The 24,263-nt window shown below is 45.9% G+C and overlaps 1 pseudogene; it reads right to left on the bottom strand.

The window, feature by feature from the left end:
• The window catches only part of LOC123397305, a 39,228-nt pseudogene extending 17,195 nt beyond the window's left edge, over nucleotides 1-22,033 (bottom strand).
• Nucleotides 22,034-24,263: the final 2,230 nt, after the last annotated feature.

Below are 24,263 nucleotides of genomic sequence, written 5' to 3'. Positions count from 1 at the left end.
CCAGGCGTGATGCCCGCAATCTCCAGAATGGATGTCATTTAGGATCATGCATCCTTCCTCGGAAGAGACGCACCGCTGAAAGACCCCTGAAGCACTTCGTTTATATAGCTCGCCATTAATGATGACCATGGACTTGCTACGCTGAACAATCTGGCGAGCCAAAACTTCATCAGTGGGTAACTCGCCTCGAGCGAGATAAGCCAGATAAGGAAGAGCCCAATCCGGAGTGACATGGAGAGCCGCCACAAGCTGAGACTCGGGATCTGGTATCGCCAATTCCTCCTCCGTGGGTACAGTCACAGACGGTTTATGCAAGACATCCAAGAAAACATTAGGGGGGACCGGTTTTCTCTGTGAGCCGAGTCGCGAGAGGGCATCAGCTGCTTCGTTGAGTCACCGATCAACATGATCAACCTGGTACCCATGAAAATAGCCCGCCACGTCAGATACAGCTCGCCTGTAAGCCGCCATCATAGGATCTCGAGAGTCCCAGGTGCCCGAAACCTGTTGCGCCACCAAACCTGAATCCCCAAAGCATCTGACTCGGGTTAGGTTCATCTCTTTTGCCAGTCGCAAACCATGAAGCAGAGCTTCATATTCTGCCGCATTATTTGTGCAAGGGAACATGAGCCGGAGAACGTAGCAGAACTTATCTCCTTGAGGGGATATCAACACCACACACGCCCCCGAGCCCTCCAACTGCCTGGATCCATCAAAATAAATAGTCCAATAGGTAAGGTTAGGCCGATCTTCCGGAGCCTAAAGCTCCGTCCAATCTTGACGAAATCAACTAGTGCCTGGGACTTGATGGCCGTGCGGGGGGTATATTGTATGTGATGCGACCCAAGTTCTATTGCCCATTTGGCGATTCGCCCTGTTGCCTCGCGGTTTTGGATGACGTCACCAAGGGGCACGGAACTGACCACGGTGATCGGGTGTTCCTGGAAATAATGTTTAAGCTTTTGACTCGCCATGAACACCCCATAGACCAGTTTCTGCCAATGTGGGTATCGCTGTTTGGAAAGAGTTAACACCTCACTGATAAAGTACACCGGGCGTTGCACCGGGTATTCCTTTCCTTCCTCCTTTCTTTCGACGACCACAGCCACGCTGACCGCTTTGGAATTCGCGGCGATATACAGGAGCATAGGCTCCTTTTCAGTCGGGGCCGCCAGGACCGGCGGGTTAACCAATTGATGTTTCAAGGCCTGAAATGCCTCGTCAGCCTCCTCTGTCCATACGAATCGATCGGACTTTCTCAACAATTGATAAAGAGGAATCGCCTTTTCTCCGAGGCGGCTCACGAAACGACTGAGAGCCGCAATACGACCCGCCAATCGCTGAACTTGATTAACATTCGTCGGCTTGTCGAGGGAAGTAACTGCTTCAATTTTGTTCGGGTTAGCCTCGATGCCGCGCTCCGATACCAAGAAACCTAGTAGTTTTCCCGCAGGTACGCCGAAAACGCACTTGGTAGGATTTAGCTTCATATGATATACCCGTAAATTATCAAAGGTTTCCTTAAGGTCTTCCAGAAGTGTCTCCTCCCGGCGGGTCTTGATCACAATGTCGTCAACATAGGCATGGACGTTGCGGCCAATTTGGTTATGAAGACAATTCTGGATGCAGCGTTGGTAAGTCGCCCCTGCGCTCTTGAGCCCGAACGGCATGGACACATAGCAAAAGGCCCCGAAGGGGGTTATGAAGGCGGTCTTCTCCTGATCTTCCACAGCCATTTTGATCTGATGATAACCTGAATAGGCGTCCAAAAAGCACAATCGTTCGCACCCCGCCACCGAGTCAATGATTTGGTCGATGCGGGGAAGAGCGAAAGGATCCTTGGGACAAGCTCTGTTGAGGTCCGTATAGTCAATACACATACGGAACGTGCCATTCTTCTTGAGTACTAACACCGGGTTAGCTAGCCATTTGGGGTGAAAGACTTCCACGATGAACCCGGCGGCTAAAAGACGGGCGACTTCCTCTCCAATCGCCTTCCGTCGCTCCTCGTTAAACCTGCGAAGGTATTGTTGGACAGGTTTGCATTTTGGGTCAATATTAAGATGGTGCTCAGTGAATTCTCTCGGTACAACCGGCATGTCAGAGGGCTTCCATGCGAAGATGTCCCGATTCTCACGGATGAATTCGATGAGCGCGCTTTCCTATTTGGGGTCCAGACCTGTTCCAATGGTAAACTGCTTGGATGAATCGCCAGGGACGAAGTCGACTGTCTTCGTGTCATCCGTTGGTTTGAACTTGAGGGGCGACTCGGAATCTGTAGTCGGCTTCTTGAGCGGTGACATGTCTGCCGGGTCAACGTTGGCCCGACGGTTTTTGAGCTCTTCCGCCGCGCAGGCGACTTCCGGATAGGCCGCGTCTCCTTCCTCACACTCCTTTGCAATTCTTCTATCTCCGTCAATCGTGATGGGCCCTTTAGGACCAGGCATTTTGAGCTTGAGGTAGACGTAGCACGGGCGAGCCATGAAGCGAGCGTAAGCCGGTCGCCCGAACAGCGCATGGTACGAGCTTTTTAGTTTGACCACCTCGAAGACCAGAGACTCCGACCTGTAATTCTGCGCAGTTCCAAACGCTACTGAGAGCCTGACCCGGCCTATGGGATAAGCCGATTTGCTCGGGACGATGCCGTGGAAGACCGTGGTTGAAGGCATCAAGTCTTTCTCTAATAGATTCATCCTCCGGAAGGTGTCGAAGTATAGGATATTAATGCTGCTGCCGCCATCCATTAGTACTTTCGATAGAGTTTAGCCCCCCACTTGGGGAGCCACGACTAATGCCAGGTCGCCCGGGTTATCTATTCTCGGCGGGTGATCCTCTCTGCTCCATGTTATGGTCTGTTCGGACCAGTGGAGATATCTGGGAACTGCCGGCTCAATTACGATGTACGCCCGGTGATTTACCTTTTTATCACGCCTGCAAGCATTAGTGGTGAAAACATGGTACTGCCCATTACTTAGCTGTTTAGGATTGTTGCGGAAGCCCCCATGGTCATCCTGGTCCTGCGGAGCCCCCTGTGGGGGCGGCTGCTGGAAAACTCCCGGCGGGTTGTACCGCCGTTGGTGGTGCACCGGGTACTGGCCGCCGCCTGGCTGCGGGCCCCCCTGTGCCTCTTGTTCGGGAAAACCGCCGAAGGGGTTGTGCCTTTGATTGGGCGCGGCGAGTTGGTCCTGGCGACGGTTCGGATCTTCGTTTTGGCTCTTCTTGATTGCCTCGGCCCGAAATTCTCGCATCACGAAACAGTTCTCCCAAGAGTGGCCCGCCGGGCCGTCGGCCGTGGCGTGGTGCGAGCAAGGGCCTTTGAGTAGCTCTTCGTAATTACGCGGCCTTTTCCCACTGAAGCCTCGATTCTTCTTTTTGCCGTCATTGGCGTTGGTGTTGGCAACCAGATCCGTGGGCTCCTCCTGTGGCCTACGCTTGCCGTTGGTCCCCTGGTTGTGACGATTGCGGCCTTGGAGGCGGGTGTGGTTTTTGGTTGAATCGCCCTTCTTGGGCGAGTTACCCTTACCATCCTCGCCGGGATCCTTGGTATCATCAGCCTCGGCGTACCTAGTGAGGGTATCCATCAGCTCGCCCATATCCTGAACTTTCCGTTTGAGTCGCCCCAATTTCTGGACCAGCGGTTCATAGTGGCAGTTGTGCTCGAGGATAAGCACAGCTTGCGCTGTCGTGATGCCATCCGATGAATGGATAATTTCCGCGACTCGCCGCGACCAATGGTGCGCCGACTCATCCGGGCGTTGTACGCAGTGTTGCAAGTCGACGATCGTCATCGGCCGTTTACAGGTTCCCCGGAAGTTTTTGATGAAACGCTCCTTCAGCTCGGCCCAGGACTGGATAGAACTGGGGGGTAAGTTTTTCAACCAAGTGCGCGCCGATCCCTCGAGCATCATGGCGAAATATCTGGCGCAAACCGCCTCGTTTACGTCAAGCATGTCCATGGCGATCTCATAGCCCTCGATCCAAGATGTTGGTTCGAGATCTGGTGTGTAATTAGGCACCTTTCTTGGTCCTTTGAAATCCTTGGGCATTCTTTCGTTTCGAAGGGCCAGGGACAAGCAGGGCACCCCAACTCGCCCTCCGGTCCCCGCGGGAGGAGTCTGAGCCTCTTGAATGTTGGGTGGACCTCTGCCCGGCGGGTTCCGCTCGGGCGGGTTGTCCTACGGGAAGTGTCGCGGGGCACTGTTTACGGCTGGCTGATCCTCCGGCATACCCCTGGTATAGCTCGCCTGGGGGGTGGAGTGCAATCGCTAAGGGCTGTGTGAGAACTGCGCGTTTTGGACCACCGCCATTTTTAACATCTCGATGGCGTTCCTTGCTTCGATCTCAGCTGGGGTGTTGCCGTGGATCGGAAGAGACTCCAGATGGCGAGTTGCGGCAAGCATGTTATCCACCGGGTTAGAGAAGTGGCCTCGAGGGGTACGGAAACGAGGAATTTGACCCTCAGTCGGCTGAATCGGCGGGTTAGGAGGGCGGCCCAGCCCTCCTGCTGGGGCGGCTCCCATCCCGGGTGTTTGGGGAGTGTCGAACAGGCGAGTCGGATTGAGATCATGGGGCAGGCGACCCTGGTGTCTCTGCTGATGGACGGCGTCGGACGCGCGCTGCTGTCTTTCAAGCCGCCATTTGTCGGTGTTCAACCGCATCCTTTCGGCCGCAATCTGGGCTTGTCGAGTTTCCATCCTGGCGGACTCCGTCTCAGCATCCTGATGGGCCTTTGCCACCGCCTCCCTCAGCGTTGCTAACTCCGCGTTTATCTCTTCTTGGTTCTCTGGCGTGAGGGGGGTTGACATTAGTCTTGTGATTTACACCGCTAAATCCACCAGGACTGCTGACGCACTTCTAGATGTCCCGCCGGTCCCATCGCCTCCAGTGGGGTTCTGTGCGGGTTGAGTCACCCCGGCCATGTAGATGGCGATCTGGCGGCGGGTTCGATCGAGGATTTCCGGATCCATGGCCAATGACAAGCCTCCGAGACCGTCTCCGTGGAGGGACTGGATGGAATCTGAATCGCCCATGGATGATTCGTCGTCAGAGTTGATGTGGGTAACCTCCTGGGCCGCCGCGTGCTCTGGCTCCTCCGACCCCTGCGTGAAACCCACAAAGACCGGGTGGGTCAGATTCCGTGTTATGACTGGATGAACGTACCTGGCCGGCTCGACGATGTCGGAGGAGATGTCCGGCTCAGGAACAGATGACCCGATCATGCCGATGAATACGTTGATCTTGCCGAAGGGGACCCTGTAGCCTGATTCGAGAGAATTCGCTTCAGGTCCCCATCGCTAGTTGTCGATGTAGGCTATGCCGCGTCGGCTCCAAGTCATGAGCGTCGTCGCATAACTCCCAAACCCTGGTAGGGCTCCCTTTGAGAACTCAACTCCACCGTGCGCAGGCCCCACGGTGGGCGCCAACTGTCGTGGTTTTGTCACGGCAGATGTCCTCGTGAAAGGACTTAGTATGGGAACCATCGCACTTTGGTGGCGACTCAAAGGGGTTGAACAGGAGGAACGCGGCGGGTTACCCAGGTTCGGCCCCTCGCGTGGAGGTAATAGCCTACGTCCTGCTTGGCGTGTATTGATGTGGATTCGATTACAAGAAAGGCGTAACTCGCCTTACCTAGCACTCGATGATTTCTAACCTAACTATCCCTCTTCAAACTCGCCTTTATATAGAGGTCGAGGCTTTAGGGTTTACAAGAGTCCCTTCCTCTTTACAAATCGTGACCACCGCGGCCTCTGAGTCGCCGTCTTGCAAAACCCAGAGACCTTCCACAAATCACAACCATCTTGCGCCTTAAACCGCCCAGGCTGAGGCCCAAATGAGTCAAAGGATGAACCGCCTTACTAGTAACCCGGCTCATATTGGGCGGGTCACTTAATAAGCAATATCCCCAACAACACTCCTAACATGGAAGATACCCATAGCCCCATGTCACCACATGAGCGGTTCGGCCATGCAAAACAGATTGTTTCTTGAAGGTTTAGAGAATTGCACATGCCAATTTACTTGGAACGGCATGTAGATACCGCACATAGGTAGGTATTGTGGACTCTCATGGAAAAACTTTTGGGTTTATGGAAGTGGATGCACAAGCAGTATTCCGCTTAGTACAAGTGAAGGCTAGCAAAAGACTGGGAAGCGACCAACTAGAGAGCGACAACAGTCATCAGGATGCAATGAGTTTGACTAACATGGAGTGCAAGCATGAACATTATATGAATCACCATGAACACGAACATGATAGAGGCTATGTTGATTTTATTTCAACTACATGCATGAACATGCGCCAAGTCAAGCCACTTGAGTCATTCAAAGGAGGATACCATCCTATCATACTACATCATAGTCATCTCAAAATCTATGTTGGCATTCAAGACAAACCATTATAAGCTCCTAGCTAAATAAGTATGGCATCAGAAACTATGATCTCTAAGTTGTCATTGCAAACATGATTCTCTCACAACAAAGCTGAGTCTGGGATGACAAGCTAGTCATATTTACAAAAACAAAATAGATAGAGTTCATACCAGCTTTTCCAGTCTCAGTCACTTCATCATATATCATCATTATTGCCTTTCACTTGCACGATCGAACGATGTGAACAATAATAAGAGTGCTCGTGCATTGGACTAAGCTGAATCTGCAGGCAAACACAAAGGAGAAGACAAAGTAATATGGCTCTTTGAAAGCTAAACAGGTATGCATGCAAGAGCCACTAAACATTGTAACCAATATATTCTACCTTGACCCAAAGAAAAAGAAAACTATTTACACTGGAAAGATCCCAACAAGCAAAAAGAAGAAAGGAAAATCTTTTTGGGTTTTCTCAAAAGGACACAAAACAAGAAAACAATAAAACGAAAATAAACTAGCATGGATAATACAGTGGCAAAGTGTGAACACCGACGAACAAAGTGAAAGCATAAGCATGAATGTAAGGTCGGTGAGAGCACGTACTCCCCCAAGCTTAGGCTTTTGGCCTAGCTTGGTCTACTCCCAAGACGGGAAATAACTAGCTCCGGGATACTCTGGAGCGGACTGTGGATGCCACTGCTGTGTGAGCTCCTCTGGCTCCCACTGATAAACTGGCGTCTGGTACTCGACTGGCGGCTCGGGCACGGGCACCTGTGGTTGGGCTAAGCCCCAATATGCGTAGATGTCCGAGGGCATAATAGTGTACCTGCCTGCATGAATATCAAACAAAGAAGGAGCAGGCAAAGTAATAGTCTCTCGAGTACCCTGACTAAATACCAGGTTATAAATCATCCGTCTACTAGCATCTCTATCCAGAAAATCATGGCGAACCATTTTGTCATATTCCAGATATTTCTCAGGAAGAAGCATCTCTTCTTCCTCGCGAAGTCTAATATGTATCTCAAAGTGTCTAGCAAGACGAGTAGCATAGAGACCTCCATAGACGACACCTTTGGAACGGTTTGTGTTCAACCGCTGAGCTACTATAGCACCTAGGCTATAAGTCTTAGTGCTATAAAGGCCTTCGCGCAAAACCGCAAGGTCTAGAGAGCTAAGTGATCCAGCCTCCCCACGGCCAATCAAACATTTTACCACAAATAATGAGAAGTACCGAAGCACAGGAAAATGTATGCTAGCAATTCTAGCGCGAGACACTCCTCTCTCCTCTCCAACAACAATAGTACTTATGAAATCCTCCAAGTCCCGTGGACGAGGATCATGAATATCCCCAACATAAGGTAATTTGCATGCATTGCAAAAATCTTGTAGTTCATGCACTGGGGGATATTGTACAACATGAACTCAACCATGGGAGGATTCTTCCTCGGGTAGAAGTTGAAGCTTTGAACAAAAATATTGGTGAGGAGGAGGTATTTTGGGCACTTATCTTCAACGAGCGCGGTAAGACCTGCATTCTCCACCAAGTAATAAAAGTCTTCATAAAGCCCAGCGGCGCATAAAAAATCATCACTTGGCCACTCGCACGCTCGAACTTCCATGACTCGAGGAACCACGTACTTGGGGAGGTTATTCTCATCCTCCTTGGGGTTACGGCTTGAAGAGCCTCTCAAGAACCTCCTCATCTTTTTCCTTTTCTAGCTCTGAAAAATTCTGAAATTTTTAGAGACTTCGAAAGAAAAGTGAATAGAGATTAACCAAACTCGTAGCAACTACTCCTACTAGCGCCTAGAGACCATATCACGCGCTAAAACTACTTGGGACAAGCTAAAATCAACATTTCAAGCTCAAGAACAGGGTCACCAAGGTAGTAAGAATACACGAAGGATAAAGCACTAGAGCAAAAACTAATTGGACCAATGGAGGAGTCACTTACCAAGGAGTAATTTCCCCAAAACGGTTCGGAGAATGGTGCTTTCAGCAAGGAGATCAAAAATCACAGCCAAATGAGCAAGAACACGGGTTTGAGCTACGAAACAATTTTTTCTAGAGGTAGAGGAAGAGGATGGGAGCTGGAATGAGTGGAGGGGGTCCTTGTGGGCCCCACAAGCTTGCTTGCCACGGCCAGGGGGTGGCCGCGGTGACAGGGCTTGTGGCCCACTGGTGTGGCCCCCAGGCCAGCTCTCAGTCCCAGTATTTTTCAAATATTCCAGAAAAAATCATACTAGATTTTCAGGACCATCGGAGAACTTTTATTTTCGGGGTATTTTTCTCCGGGACGCTAAAACAGAAAACAGGGAAAACTAAACTAAACCTATAATTTTTCTTCTAAGCAAAAGAAAGTGAAAGCTTAAAACAGAGGTATGTGACTCTTTGATTCATCCATTTCATGGTCATCGAAAGAAATCCGTCAATGGGGTTCATCAAATCCTTATGACAAAACTTTCTCAAATCGCAAAAGAGAACGGAGAATTTGTCGAATAACCACTAAGTCACCTCAATGGGGATATGAATCTCCCCAACAAGCAAATCATACTTTATCTTGACATGAGGAATAGGGCATTCAAAGCTCCCAATAAGAATCGATGAATTTTTTTCGATAGCATTGATGCAATGTACTTGATATCATTTCTTCGGAAAGTGCATTGTGTGCTCATTACGGTTGACATGGAAAGTGACATTGCCTGTGTTGCAAAATAGCCCCTTGATGTCAACTGTTCTTCCCCTTGCAACGACACCAGAAGAATGCTGCTAGCACTCTCCGGCAATCGAAACTAGAAGAATGTTGTTGACGACCCACCAGCTCGTGGGATCGTAGCAATTTTTGAGGGTAGAGTATTCGACCCAAATTTGTTGATCGCCAAAACAGGAGGTGAGAGAATACTCTCGAGTATTAGCAGTTGAATTTGTCAGATTCAACCACACCTGAAAGATTAGTATCTGCAAGCAAAGTAGTAACAGCAAAGTAGTATGATAACAACGGTGTCAGAAACGATCTGTCGACACGGCAAACTATTTTTAACGATTGTATCAATGGCGCCAAGTTGCCTCGTTGACAGAAATTGTCAGTTCCCGTCAACGACCAGCGAACCAAAATTGTACCAGGTAGCAACAGTGTAACGAGCAATAGCAGCGGCAAGGAAAAGCAGTAGTGACAGCAGTAGCAAGTAGCAACAGTAGCAAGCGGTAGTAGTAGCAACAGTAGCAGCAGAGCAAGACAAGTAACAGCAGTAGCAACAGTAGTAACAGCAGCAGTAGGACAAACTCGTAGGCAATGGGTCGGTGATTTGTTTGGATGATATTCATCATGCAACAGTTATAACACGGAGAGATATGTGGCTAGCTCCCGCTCGTCAATGTGATGTAGGCATGCATTCCGTGTGTCATCATACGTGCTTAGGGAAAAGAACTTGCATGACATCTATTGTCCATCCCTCCCGTGGCAGCGGGGTCCAAAAGGAAACTACGGGATATTAAGGTTCTCCTTTTAATAAAGAACCGGACCAACGCATTAGCACTTGGTGAACACATGAACTCCTCAAACTATGGTCATCATCGGGAGTGGTTCCGGTTATTGTCACTCCGGGGTTGCTGGATCATAACACATAGTAGGTAACTACAACTTGCAAGATCGGATCTAAAACACACATATATTGGTGACAACATAATCATTTCAGATCTGAAATCATGGCACTCGGGCCCTAGTGACAAGCATTAAGCATGGCAAAGTAGTAGCAACATTAATCTCAGAACATAGTGGATACTAGGGATCAATCCCCATCAAATCCTTATGACAAAACTTTCTCGAATCGCAAAAGAGAACGGAGAATTTGTCGAATAGCCACTAAGTCACCTCAATGGGGATATGAATCTCCCCAACAAGCAAATCATACTTCGTCTTGACACGAGGAATAGGGCATTCAAAGCTCCCAATGAGAATTAATGAAGTCTTTTCGATAGCATTGATGCAATGTACTTGATATCGTTTCTTCGGAAAGTGCACGGTGTGCTCATTACCGTTCACATGGAAAGTGACATTGCCTTTGTTGCAATCTATAACATCCCCTGCAGTGTTTAAAAATGGTCTTCCGAGCATGACAGCCATGGCATCGTCCTCGGGAATATCCAAGATAACAAAGTCTGTTAAGATAGTGGTGTTAGCAACCACAAGAGGCACATCCTCACAAATGCCGATAGGGAAAGAAGTTGATTTGTCGGCCATTTGCAGAGAAATTTCAGTGGGTGTCAACTTATCCAACTCAAGTCTATGATAAAGAGAGAGCGGCATAACACTAACACCGGCTCCAAGGTCACATAAGGAAGTTCTTATGTAGTTTTCTTTAATGGAACAAGGTATAGTGGGCACTCCGGGATCACCAAGTTTCTTAGGAGTTCCACCTTTGAAAGTGTAATTGGCAAGCATGGTGGAGATCTCAAGATCTGGTATCTTCCGTTTATTAGTCACGATATCTTTCATGTACTTGGCATACGGAGACATCTTGAGCATATCAGTTAACCGCATCTGCAAAAAGATGGGTCTTATCATGTCAATGAAGCACTCAAAATCCTCATCATCCTTTTTCTTGGATGGCTTAGGAGGAAAGGGCATAGATCTCTGAACCCATGGTTCCCTTTCTTTACCATGCTTCCTAGCAGTGAAGTCATTCTTATCGTATCTCTTAGGTTGTGGGTTATCAGGATTAACCGAAGGTTCAATCTCCACATCCTCATCATTGCTAGGTTGAGCATTATTATGGACATCACTGTCCATATTGTCACCAATTTCATGTTCATCACCCGATTGTGTTTCTGCATCAGACGCAGAAGTATCATTAGGTTCTTCAGGTGTGATAGTATTTGGTGAACTAGCATGTAGGTTTCTATCATCCTTCTTCTTTTCCTTAGGATGACTGGGTGTATTAGCATTGATTCCTTGAAAATCTTGATCAATTCTCTTAGGATGACCTTCAGGATACAAAGGTTCCTGAGTCATTTTGCCTCCTCCAGTAATGACTCTGACAAAGTTGTCATTTAATTCATTGAGCAGGTCATTCTGAGCTTTAAGTACTTGTTCTACCTGAGTAGTAATCATAAAGGCATGTTTACTCAGAAGCTTCAGATCATTGACATTTCTGTCTACATAAGCACTTAAATGGCTAAGCATACGAGTACTTTGTTCCAAATGTCTGCTAACATAATCATTGAAACTCTGTTGTTTGGCAACAAAGTTGTCAAAGTCATCAAATCATAGGCTAGCAGGTTTGTCAAAAGAAATATCACTCTCATCAAACCTACGCAGAGAATTCACTTCTACTACCTGTATCGGGTTATCGAGACCATGGATCTCTTCCATAGGTGGTAGATTTTTGACATCTTCAGATTTAATGTCTTTCTCTTGCATAGATTTCTTGGCTTCTTGCATATCTTCGGGACTGAGGAATAGAATACCTCTTTTCTTTGGAGTTGGCTTAGGAGGTGGTTTGGGAATAGTCCAAACATTATCGTTGATCAAGATGTTATTCTATAGGGTCTCAGCTTGTTCTACAATTCGTTCCCTAAAAACACAACCGGCACAACTATCTAGGTGGTCTGTAGAGGCATCGGTAAGTCCGTTATAGAGGATATCAAGTATCTCGTTCTTCTAAAGAGGGTGATCAGGCAAAGTATTATGTAGCTGGACGAGCCTCCCCCAAGCTTGTGGAAGACTCTCTTCTTGAAGTTGAGCAAAGTTGTATATTTCCTGCAAGGCAGCTTGCTTCTTATGGGCAGGGAAATATTTCTCACAGAAGTAATAGACCATATCCCGGGGACTACTCACACATCGAGGAGCAAGAGAGGTGAACCAGGCTTTAACGTCATCCTTTAGAGAGAAAGGAAACAGCTTAAGGATATAGTGGCGGCGGATCTTCTCCGCATTAGTGAAAAGGATGGCTATATCGTGTAGTTTGGCAAGATGGGCTACGACCGTCTCACACTCATAACCGTAAAAAGGATCAGATTCGACTAGAGAGATTATCTCAGGGTCGACAGAGAATTCATAATCCTTATCGATGATAAAGATAGGTGAAGTGGCAAACTTCGGGTCGTATTTCATCCTAGCTTCTAGAGATTTTTCCTTCCACTTGACAAGTAATTTCTCAGCGTCATAGGCATCCTTACACGCAAGAAAATCCTCAGCTATCTCTCCCTCCATAACGTAACCCTCAGGTATATCAGGCAATTCATATCTAGGAGAGCTAGATCTAACATGAGCAAAAGCAGGTTCTATCTCAATAGTATCGGCAGTTTCAGAAGCATCACGAGCATTGGCAGTAACTCTAGCAATATGAGCATCAAGGAATACCACTAGTGGAACATCAGGCAAAGTAGTATCTCTAGCGGTATCAAGCATAGCATCATCAGGCCAAATAGCATCTCTAGCATCATCAGGCAAAGCAGTATCAAGCATAGCATCTCTAGCAGTATGAGGCATAGCATCATCAGGCAAAATAGCATCTCTAGCATCATCAGGCAAAGCAGTATCAAGCATAGCATCTCTAGCAGTATCAGGCATAGCATCATCAGGCATAGTATCAAGCATAGTATCATCAGGCAGAGTATCAAGCATAGCATCTCTAGCAGTATCAGGCAAAGTAGTATCAGGCATAGTATCAAGCATAGCATCTCTAGCAGTAGCATCATAAGCATCATCAAGCATAGGCGACATATCAAGATTCCTAGCAGGAGGTGATGTCGCAAACTTACTCATAACTGAAGGTGAATCAAGTGCAGAGCTAGATGGCAATTCCTTACCTCCCCTCGTAATTGAGGGCAAGACTTTGGTCTTCGGATCTTTCAGATTCTTCATAGTGATCAACAGATATAAATCCCAAGTAACTCAGAGAATATAGCAATACCTCCCCGGCAACGGCGCCAGAAAAATGCTTGATGTCAACTGTTCTTCCCCTTGCAACCGCACCAGAAGAATGCTGCTAGCACTCTCCGGCAATCGAAACTAGAAGAATGTTGTTGACGACCCACCAGCGCGTCAGATCATAGCAGTTTTCGAGGGTAGAGTATTCGACCCAAATTTGTTGATCGCCAAAACAGGGGGTGAGAGAATACTCTCGAGTATTAGCAGTTGAATTTGTCAGATTCAACCACACCTGAAAGATTAGTATCTGCAAGCAAAGTAGTAACAGCAAAGTAGTATGATAACAACGGTGTCAGAAACGATCTGTTGACACGGCAGACTATTTCTAACGATTGTATCAATGGCGCCAAGTTGCCTCGTTGACAGAAATTGTTAGTTCCCGTCAACGACCAGCAAACCAAAATTGTAGCAGGTAGCAGCAGTGTAACGAGCAATAGCAGTGGCAAGGAAAAGCAGTAGTGACAGCAGTAGCAAGTGGCAGTAGTAGCAACAGTAGCAGCAGAGCAAGACAAGTAACAGCAGTAGCAACAGTAGTAACAGCAGCAGTAGGACAAACTCGTAGGCAATGGGTCGGTGATTTGTTTGGATGACATTCATCATGCAACAGTTATAACACGGAGAGATATGTGGCTAGCTCCCGTTCGTCAATGTGATATAGGCATGCATTCCGTGTGTCGTCGTACGTGCTTAGGGAAAAGAACTTGCATGACATCTATTGTCCATCCCTCCCATGGCAGCGAGGTTCAAAAGGAAACTACGGGATATTAAGGTTCTCCTTTTAATAAAGAACCGGACCAACGCATTAGCACTTGGTGAACACATGAACTCCTCAAACTATGGTCATCACCGGGAGTGGTTCCGGTTATTGTCACTCCGGGGTTGCCGGATCATAACACATAGTAGGTAACTACAACTTGCAAGATCGGATCTAAAACACACATATATTGGTGACAACATAATAATTTCAGATCTGAAATCATGGAACTCGGGCCCTAGTGACAAGCATTAAGCATGGCAAAGTAGTAGCAACATCAATCTCAGAACATAGTGGATACTAGGGATCAATCCCCATCAAAACTAACTCGATTACATGATAGATCTCATCCTACTCATCACCGCCCAGCGAGCCCACGAATAGATTACTCACGAACGACAAAGAGCTTCATGGAATTGGAGGGGGAAGAAGGTTGATGATGATGATGGAGACGATTTCCCCTCTCCGGAGCCCAAGACGGACTCCAGATCTGCCCTCGAGATGAAGAATAGGTTGTGGCGGCGCCTCCGTATCGCAAACGCGACGAAACTTCCCTTTTTATTTTTCCTGTGACGTAAGGGAACTTATAGAGCTGGAGTTGGGGGGCGGCAGGGCTGTGTGGGCCGCACAAGCCTGTCCACCGCCACTAGGGGGGGTGGCGGAGCCAGGGCTTGTGGCCCACTGGCCCACCCCCTCAGGTGGAACTTGGTGCACATATTTTTCATATTTTCCATAAATGATCTCCGTAAATTTTTAGGACGTTTGGAGAACTTTGATTTCTGCACAAAAATAACACCAAGGCAATTCTGGTGAAAACAGCGTCAGTCGAGGTTAGTTCCATTCAAATCATGGAAATTAGAGTCCAAAACAAGGGCAAAAGAGTTTGGAAAAGTAGATAAGATGGAGACGTATCACCCCTTCAGTGTTTAAAAAGGGTCTTTCGAGGATGGCAGCCATGGCATCGTCCTCGGGAATATCCAAGATAACGAAGTTTGTTAAGATAGTGGTATTAGCAACCACAACAGGCACATCCTCGCAAATGCCGACAGGGAAAGCAGTTGATTTGTCCGCCATTTGCAGAGAAATTTCAGTGGGTGTCAACTTATCCAGTTCAAGTCTACTATAAAGAGAGAGAGGCATAACACTAACTCCGACTCCAAGGTCACATAAGGCAGTTCTTACGTAGTTTCCTTTAATGGAGCAAGGTATAGTGGGCACTCCGGGATCACCAAGTTTCTTAGGAGTTCCACCTTTGAAAGTGTAATTGGCAAGCATCTTGGAGATCTCAAGATCTGGTATCTTCCGTTTATTGGTCACGATATCTTTCATGTACTTGGCATATGGAGACATTTTGAGCATATCAACTAACCGCATCTACAGAAAGACGAGTCTTATCATTTCAATAAAGCGCTCAAAATCCTCATCATCCTTTTTCTTAGATGGCTTAGGAGGAAAGGGCATAGGTCTTTGAACCCATGGCTCTCTTTCTTTACCATGCTTCCTAGTAGTGGAGTCATTCTTATTGTATCTCTTAGGTTGTGGGTTATCAGGATTAACCGTAGGTTCAATCTCCACATCCTCATCATTGCTAGGTTGAGCATTATTATGAACATCGCTCTCCATATTGTACCAGGTTCATGTTCGTCACCAGATTGTGTTTCTGCATCAGATGCAGAAATATCATTTGGTTCTTCAGGTGTGACAGTATTTGGTGAACTAACATGCAGGTTTCTATCATCCTTCTTCTTCTCCTTAGGATGACTGGGTGTATCAGCATTAATTCCTTGAGAATCTTGATCAATTCTCTTAGGATGGCCTACATGATACAAAGGTTCCTGAGTCATTTTGCCTCCTCTAGTAATGACTTTGACAGAGTTGTCATTTAATTCATTGAGCAAGTCATTCTGAGCTTTAAGTACTTGTTCTACCTGAGTAGTAATCATAGAGGCATGTTTACTCAGAAGCTTCAGATCATTGACATTTCTGTCTATACAAGTACCTAAATGACTAAGCATACGAGTACTTTGTTCCAAATCTCTGCTAACATAATCATTGAAACTCTGTTGTTTGGCAACAAAGTTGTCAAATTCATCAAATCATAGGCTAGCAGGTTTATCAAAAGGAATATCACTCTCATCAAACCTACGCAGAGAATTTACTTCCACTACCTGTATCGGGTTATCGAGACCATGGATCTCTTCGATAGGTGGTAGATTTTTGACATCTTCAGATCTAATGCCTTTCTCTTGCATAGATTTCTTGGCTTCTTGCATATCTTCGGGACTGGGGAATAGAATACCTCTTTTCTTCTGAGTTGGCTTAGGAGGTGGTTCGGGAATAGTCCAAGCATTATCGTTGATCAAGATGTTATTCAGTAGGATCTCAGCTTGTTCAATAGTTCGTTCCCTAAAAACACAACCGGCACAACTATCTAGGTGGTCTCTAGAAGCATCGGTAAGTCCGTTATAGAAGATATCAAGTATCTTGTTCTTCTTAAGAGGGTGATCAGGCAAAGCATTCTGTAGCTGGATGAGCCTCTCCCAAGCTTGTGGGATACTCTCTTCTTTGAGTTGAGCAAAGTTGTATATTTCCTGCAAGGAAGCTTGCTTCTTATGGGCATGGAAATATTTCTCACAGAAGTAATAGACCATATCCTGGGGACTACTCACACATCCAGGAGCAAGGGAAGTGAACCAGGCTTTAGCGTCATCCTTTAGAGAGAAAGGAAACAACTTAAGGATATAGTAGTGGTGGATCTTCTCCTTACTAGTGAAAAGGGTGGATGTATCATGTAGTTTGGTAAGATGGGCTACGACCGTCTCAGACTGATAACCGTGGAAAGGATCAGATTCGACTAGAGAGATTATCTCAGGATCGACACAGAATTCATAATCCTTATCGGTGATAAAGATAGGTGAAGTAGCAAACTTCGGGTCGTATTTCATCCTAGCTTTCAGAGATTTTTCCTTCCAGTTGAGAAGTAAATTCTCAGCGTCATAGGCATCCTTACACGCAAGAAAATCCTCAGCTATCTCTCCCTCCATAATGTAACCCTTAGGTATATCAGGCAATTCATATCTAGGAGAGCTAGATCTAGCAGGAGCAAAAGCAAGTTCTATCTCAATAGTATCGGCAGTTTCAGAAGCATCACGAGCATTGGCAGTAACTATAGCAATATGAGCATCAAGGAACACCCATAGTGGCACATCAGGCAAAGTAGTATCTCTAGCAGTATCAAGCATAGCATCATGAGGCAAAATAGCATCTCTAGCATCATTAGGCAAGGCAGTATCAACCATAGCATCATCAGGTAAAATAGCATCTCTAGCAGTATCAGGCCTAGCATCTCTAGCAGTATCAGGCATAGCATCTCTAGCAGTAGCATCATAATCATCATTAAGCACAGGAGACATATCAAGATTTCTAGCAGGAGGTGATGTCGCAAACTTACTCATAACTGATGGTGAATCAAGTGCAGAGCTAGATGGCACTTCCTTACCTCCCCTCGTAGTTGAGGGCAAGACTTTGGTTTTTGGATCTTTCAGATTCTTCATAGTGATCAGCAAATATAAATCCCAAATGACTCAGAGAATATAGCAACACCTCCCCAGCAACGGCGCCAGAAAAAGCTGCTGCTAGCAGTCCCTGGCAACGGCGCCAGAAAAAGCTGCTGCTAGCAGTCCCCGGCAACGGCACTAGAGAAATGTTGTTGACGTGTCCCTGACTTGATGCCTCCGCGGCAACAGAGCCAGAACTGCTCCTAGTTTCTCAACAATTAGCAATTGTCTTGCAATGGCCCACCAGCGCGTGGGTTCGCGGCAGTTTTCGAGGGTAGAGTATTCGACCCAAATTTGTTGGTTCGCCCGACAGGAAGTGAAAGGATACTCTCAAGTATTAGCAGCTGAGTGTGTGAGATTCAACCACACCTGAAAGATTAGTATCTGCAAGCAAAGTATCAGCAACAAAGTAGTATGATAACAACAGTGTTTGAAACGATATGTTGACGGCAGACTATTCCTAATGGTCGTATCAATGGCGCCAGAAGTTGACCGTGGACGGAAAATATTCTTTCCCGTCAACGGTGCGAGAAAAAGTATTGCAGCAGGGAGTAGAAGTGTAACCAGTATCAGTAGTGGCAAGGAACAGAAGTAGTGACAACAGTAGCAAGTAGCAATAGCAGAGCAAGTAACAGCAGCAGAGCAAAACAAGTAACAGCAGCAGAGCAAAAACAAGTAACAACAACAGAGCAAAACAAGTAACAGCAGCAGTGGGACAAACTCGCAGGCAATAGGTCGGTGATTCGTTTGGATGACATTCATCATGCAACAGTTATAACACGGGGAGATGTGTGGCTAGCTCCCGTTCGTCAATGTGATGTAGGCATGCATTCCGTGTGTAGTCATACGTGCTTAGGGAAAAGAACTTGCATGACATCTATTGTCCATCCTTCCCGTGGCAGCGGGGTCCAAAAGGATACTACGGGATATTAAGGTTCTCCTTTTAATAAAGAACCGGAACAACGCATTAGCACTTGGTGAACACATGAACTCCTCAATCTATGGTCATCACCGGGAGTGGTTCCGGTTATTGTCACTCCGGGGTTGTCGGGTCATAACACATAGTAGGTAACTACAACTTGCAAGATCGGATCTAAAACACACATATATTGGTGACAACATAATAATTTCAGATCTGAAATCATGGCACTTGGGCCCTAGTGACAAGCATTAAGCATGGCAAAGTGGTAGCAACATCAATCTCAGAACATAGTGGATACTAGGGATCAATCCCCGTCAAAACCAACTCGATTACATGATAGATCTCATCCTACTCATCACCGCCAGCGAGCCTACGAATAGATTACTCACGAACGATGAAGAGCTTCATGGAATTGGAGAGGGAAGAAGGTTGATGATGACGATGTCGACGATTTCCCCTCTCCGGAGCCCAAAACGGACTCCAGATCTGTCCTCCAGATGAAGAACAGGATGTGGAGGCGCCTCCGTATCGCAAACGCGATGAAATCTTCTCTTCTGATTTTTTTTCTGGTCAAAAGTGAATTTATAGAGCTGGAGTTGGGGGCGACAGACTCACGTGGGCCCCACAAGCTTGGTTGCCGCGGCCAGGGGGCCGCGGCAACAGGGCTTGTGGCCCACTGGCCCATCCCCTCCGGTGGATCTTTGCGCGGGTATTTTTCATATTTTCCAGAAATATTCTCCGTAAATTTTCAGGACGTTCCGAGAACTTTCATTTCTGCACAAAAACAACACCATGGCAATTCTGCTGAAAACAGCGCCAGTCCGGGTTAGTTCCATTCAAAACATGCAAATTAGAGTCCAAAACAAGGGCAAAAGAGTTTGGAAAAGTAGATACGATGGAGACGTATCAGAGGTGGGGACCATGGCACATGACACGAGGTTCGCCGCCGCCACTGTTTCCCCACTCCTAACCCTAATCCGATCTAGAGGGTAGCGCCGAAACGATTGGAAGCTCACTGTCGCCGCTACCACATCTTTCTCCTTCCCCACGGTCGTCACCACCTGACGATGGACACCGGAGGGATCTCATCGAGTATGGGATAAGGTAATAAACCACTAGTACTACCGAACTCATCTAGCCTAGAAGATCTACGGGATCTATCACCTTTTGCATGCAAAAAGCGCACATCCACCAGGGAAGATACATATGTCCTTGACAACTTTCGTATCAGGAGAAAGCTGTATTGTACGTGCTTCATGGTTGGGTAGCATGCTAATCTGTCGATGTTGAAGAAACACAATATGGTGTTTCAAAAATTTAGAGGTGATATCGTTTAATTTGGTAGAAAAGATATCTAAATATACCTTTCCAAGAACATGTTCTCCACCCACACCAGGTGCCTTCCGAGAAGCAAGTATTATTTGGTTAGATGCATTTATGCCCATGACTCGAGCGCCATCAAAAGATAATTCCTTCTGCATAACATGGTAAAGAAATTACAAGAATGGCTAGATTGAATTTGGAAAGAAATAAATCCAGCCAGGAGAATCCAACTGGAAAGAAATTAGTGGACAAAATATGTTGGCAATGCACAGCGGTTTCAAACAAACAGATAATTCACGAGAATTACCAGTCCAAATTATGAAGGTCTTTTGGCATTAGCTAAAGATTTGGTGCCACTTTGCTATAATATATTTCATCTCAAATATTCACAAATGGTACACATGGGATGGGACCAAACTAGAGTATTGTATACTCCAGTGATAGATCACCTAATCAGGTGTGATGGTTCTAAGCCATAAACAAATTAGACAGCCAACTGTTCCACCAAGTTGTTTTTCATGGGGTTGGGGTGGGGTTAAGTTTCATGACTGAATGAAAACGGTTCTAAGATTTCGCAATCAACACAACCAACAGATTTAGCTTCCTAAGTCACAAAAAATAAGATAGGTATTTATTATGCGCTTTAATATTCTGTACAACCTCCTACACCATAATATGCAAACAAAACAAGGTTTTTATGTGTTATCTAGAAACAAAATAATCATAGTTGACAAACATTTTTCAGTTTACATATCTAACAGAAGCTGGGCGAGAGTCATGAATTCCCTGCCCAACCCAATTTCTACTTAAATGTTGCTTCTATTGCTAAAATGACCATATATGTTTCAGGTCAGACAAGATACCACACATTAATTATCAGTAAAAACATACAGTACATAGTATAGGTTGAATGCTTCTAGGTGAAAATAACACTTTGTAACAAATACTCCCTCCGTCCCAAAATAAATGACTAAAAATGACTCATGTTTGTACTACCTTGAGTCACTTTAGTACAAACTTGAGTCACTTTTGATTCACTTATTTTGGGACAGAGGGAGTATTTACCAGTAAAACAAAGTGGTAACTATTTCTAGAGGCTAAGGCCGACAGTTCCAGATATGTTCTTCCATCCGAGTGCTATCCTATTCTCTACAAATCACACGAAGAAGATTTGGCATGTGTGCTCTTGTGGTGTCATTATATATTGAAATTTTAAATGGTATTGCTTGTCGTTTTGAGACACCAACATCTATTGACATGTGATTCTGCAAGACACACGCATAAGAAAATGTAAGCATAAGTTTCTCACAAGTGTGACAACTATTGATCATTGCTACATTAATTTTCTGATGCAGGAACAATCGACGAGTAAAGCAAGATAAAAGATGTATTAGTTCAATATAAATAACCTCTAAAATCTTCTTGGTATATTATTACAGTACATGAATAACAATGAATAACATGTGCAAACATATTATCTAGTAATGCTATGCACTTGACACAATTTTCATCATTTAGAATCTGGACAATGCAATAAGAAATAAAGGTTGCTACAACATATAACATACCTTCTCAGCAATTATCTCATCAAGCAACTTCCCTTGTTTAAGGATCTTAAGACAAGAAAAAAACTACGAATAATGTGAATGCCCTACTTTGCACTAACAGGCAAGAAGATATTCAGAGCTACTCTATACCTACAATCTTTCCTAACCAAAACAAGGCAACCCACCAACCAAAACAGAAAGGTACCTAGCATTTAAAAAAATCATGTTGTACACTGAAATTTTCAAACAAACAAATATTAATGAGAAAAGAAAAGAGGGTTAACAAAAGGAGGATTAAAAGAAAGGAGGGCTATACTTGCAGATCCGTAGCTATTGTAGGAAGGCGACAGCGAACACAAATTCGACGCGGGCATGTATGGGACCTCAAGAAACATAGACAGCAACAATTATGCGATAAAATCCAACACAAAACCAATGGGAACATTAAAACCTAGCACTAAAGGAGAACAATCAAGGGAGGGTAATGGATCACCTCGCCGTCGTCGGAGTGGCTGCGCGGAGGAGCACAAGGGTCACCGTCGGCCTCTCCTGGGCCTCCTCGCCGTCGAAGGACACTCCGACAGCAGGGGTCGTTTCGTTGTGTGCACGTAGCAGTGGCTGGAGGCGCGGCATCGGGAACTGACGACGGGCGTCGTGTCTACGTGGGCCTCCTTGTTGGAAATATGCCCTAGATGCAATAATAAAATAGTTACTATTATATTTCCTATTTCAAGATAACCGTTTATTATCCATGCTATAATTGTATTGAGCAGAAACACAAATACATGTGTGGATACATAGACAAAATACTGTCCCTAGTAAGCCTCTAGTTGACTAGCTCGTTAATCAAGGATGGTTAGTGTTTCATAGCCATAAACAAGTGTTGTCACTTGATAACGAGATCACATCATTAGGAGAATGATGTGATGCACAAGACCCAAACTATGAACGTAGCATATGATCGTGTAATTTTGTTGCTATTGTTTTCTGCATGTCAAGTATTCATTCCTATGACCATGAGATCATGTAACTCACTGACACCGGAGGAATGCCTTGTGTATATCAAATGTCACAACGTTACTGGGTGACTATAAAGGTACTCTATAGGCATCTCCGGAGGTGTCCATTGAGTTAGCATGGATCAAGACTAGGATTTGTCACTCCGTGTGACAGAGAGGTATCTCGGGGCCCACTCGGTAATACAACATCACATACAAAGCCTTGTAAGCAATGTGACTAAAGAGTTAGTCGCGGGATCTTGTATTACGAAACGAGTAAAGAGACTTATCGGTAACGAGATTGGAATAGGTATGGAGATACCGACGATGGAATCTTGGGCAAGTAACATACCGAAGGACAAAGGGAATGATATACGAGATTGTGTGAATCCTTGACATAGAGGTTCAACCGATAAGATATTCGTAGAGTATGTAGGATCCAATATGGACGTCCAGGTCCCGCTATTGGATATTGTCTAGAGAGTATCTCGGTCATGTCTACATAGTTCTCGAACCCGCAGGGTCTGCACACTTAAGGTTCGGTGACGTTTCGGTATAGTTGAGTTGTAGGTGCTAGTGACCAAAGTTTTGTTCGGAGTCCTGGATGAGATCCTGGACGTCACAAGGAGTTCCGGAATGGTCTGGAAACGAAGATTGATATATAGGAAGTTGGTGTTTGGATTCCGAAAGGATTTCGGGCATTACCGGTAGTGTACCACGAGTGACGAATGGGTTCCGGGGGTCCACCAGGTGGGCCCACCACTCCCCAAGGGGGCCACATGGACTTGATGGTGGCGCAACAGCCGTTGATGGGATGACTAGTCAACCAAATAAATCTCATGAGGAAAAAGGTGGAAAATCCAAAAGAGGTGGACAACTTGGAGAGGAGTCCTAATCCAAGTAGGATTGGAGGAGGAATCCTCCCCTTCTAGTTCAGCCGAGCCCAAGAGAGGCTCCCTTGGTGCGCAAGCCTACCCCCTCCTTACTCCTATATATACTAGAGGTTTGAGGGTTTTCTGAGACACAATATTCAGCCACGTGCTACCCTCTCCTCTAGGTCGTAGTTCTTCCTCTAGATCGGATTTCTATGGTGCTTAGGCGAAGCCCTGCGGGAATAGATCACCACCATCACCGGCGCGTTGTCACGCTGCCGCAGAACTCATCTACTTCCCTGTCTCTCTTACTGGATCGAGAAGGCGGAGATGTTCATCGAGTTGTACGTGTGCTGAACGCGGAGGTGCCGTCCGTTCGGTACTTGATCGGGACGGATCGTGGGACGAGGCGATTTGGATCGTAAAGACGTTCCACTATATCAACCGCGTTTATTAACGCTTCCCGCTTAGCGATCTACAAAGGTATGTGGATCCGATCTCCCTCTCATAGATGATCATCACCATGATAGGTCTTCGTGTGCGTAAGAAATTTTTTGTTTCCCATGCTACGTTCACCAACAGTGGCATCATGAGCTAGGTTCATGCGTAGATGAAATCTTGAGTAGAACACAAAAGAGTTTGTGGGCGTTGATGTTCAATTTGCTGCCCTCCTTAGTCTTTTCTTGATTTGGCGGTATTGTTAGATTGAAGCAGCTCGGACCAACCTTACTCGTACGCTTTCGAGAGACCGGTTTCGTCGACTGACATGCAACTTGTTGCATAAACATGACTGGCGGGTGTATGTTTCTTCAACTTTAGTTGAATAGGATTTGACCGAGGCGGTCCTTGGAGAAGGTTAAATAGCAATTTGCATATCACCGTTATGGCTTTGTGTAAGTAAGATGCGACTATACTAGATACCCATAGCAGCCACGTAAAACATGCAACAACAAATTAGAGGGCGTCTAACTTGTTTTTGCAGGGTATGCATGT

Source organism: Hordeum vulgare, chromosome 1H (genome assembly GCF_904849725.1).
Source record: "Hordeum vulgare subsp. vulgare chromosome 1H, MorexV3_pseudomolecules_assembly, whole genome shotgun sequence".
In the NCBI taxonomy this organism is placed as follows: Eukaryota; Viridiplantae; Streptophyta; class Magnoliopsida; order Poales; family Poaceae; genus Hordeum; species Hordeum vulgare.
The sequence above is the reverse complement of the archived record's forward strand: the minus strand, read 5'-3'. Positions and strand labels throughout refer to the sequence as shown.